This window comes from Augochlora pura, unplaced genomic scaffold, assembly GCF_028453695.1.
Source record: "Augochlora pura isolate Apur16 unplaced genomic scaffold, APUR_v2.2.1 APUR_unplaced_6988, whole genome shotgun sequence".
Taxonomy (NCBI): domain Eukaryota; kingdom Metazoa; phylum Arthropoda; class Insecta; order Hymenoptera; family Halictidae; genus Augochlora; species Augochlora pura.
Window position 1 is genome coordinate 1 of NW_027587615.1, and position 1,238 is coordinate 1,238.

Consider the following 1,238-nt stretch of genomic DNA (forward strand, 5'->3'; position numbering starts at 1 on the left):
GATCTATTATCTCATTTAATAGAATAATTTTATTAATTTTCATTATTATAGAAAGTTTTATATTAAAACGAATTATTTTATTTAAATTCAATCAATCTTCAATAGAATGATTAAATAATTACCCTCCATTAAATCACTCCTTTGTAGAATTACCCATTATCCTAAAATTTATTAAAAACTTTTAATATGGCAGATCTAAGTGCAATGAGTTTAAGCCTCATATATAAAATTCATTTTTTATTAAATATATATATATATATATATCATATATTAATCCTAAATTTAAATATATATATATATATATTATTGCAACTTGAAAAATATTTTCTTTTCAAGATCCTAACTCCCCCTTTGCAGACAACCTAATCTATTTTTATAATTTTACCATAATTTCTCTTTCTATAATTACCGCCCTTACAATTTATATTATATACTTCATCTTAAATAATAAATTCTATAATATTAATCTTTTAAAAAATAATAATATTGAAATTTTATGAACAGTTACTCCCATAATTATACTTATAATTATTGCAGTTCCTTCATTAAAAACTCTATATTTTATTGATGAATTATGAAACCCTACCTACTACACAATTAAATCTATTGGTCACCAATGATATTGAAGATATGAATATCCTGAATTTAATAACATCATATTTGATTCATATATAGTTAAAGCAATTGAATCTCTAAATCAATTTCGATTATTAGATGTTGATAATCGAACTGTAATTCCTTTTAAAACCCCTATTCGATTACTAGTTACCTCAATAGATGTAATCCACTCATGAACTGTACCCTCATTAGGAATTAAAATAGATGCAACCCCCGGACGAATTAATCAAATATCAATAATTTCACATCGACCCGGTCTATACTTTGGTCAATGTTCTGAAATTTGTGGAGCTTATCATAGATTTATACCTATCGTTATTGAAAGAACAAATTTTAATCAATTTACTCAATGAGTAAAAAATATATAAAGAATTAGTTAACTTATAACATTAAATCGTCAATTTAAAATAATTATCTCCATAATACTCTTTTCATTAGATGTCTGAAATGAAAGAAATGGTCTCTTAAACCAACCCATAGTAAAAAATCGCTTACTTCTAATGAATCGATTCTTCATACTCTACTCTAATTAATTAAATATTTATATTAAATAAATTAAATAAATTAAATTTTATTCTTTAATACCACAAATAAGACCAATTATATGAACCTTAATTTTT

General features: G+C 22.8%; 1 pseudogene; it reads left to right on the forward strand.

The window, feature by feature from the left end:
- The first annotated feature begins 305 nt into the window (after positions 1-305).
- On the forward strand, positions 306-990 carry LOC144478046 (cytochrome c oxidase subunit 2 pseudogene; annotated as a pseudogene).
- Positions 991-1,238: the final 248 nt, after the last annotated feature.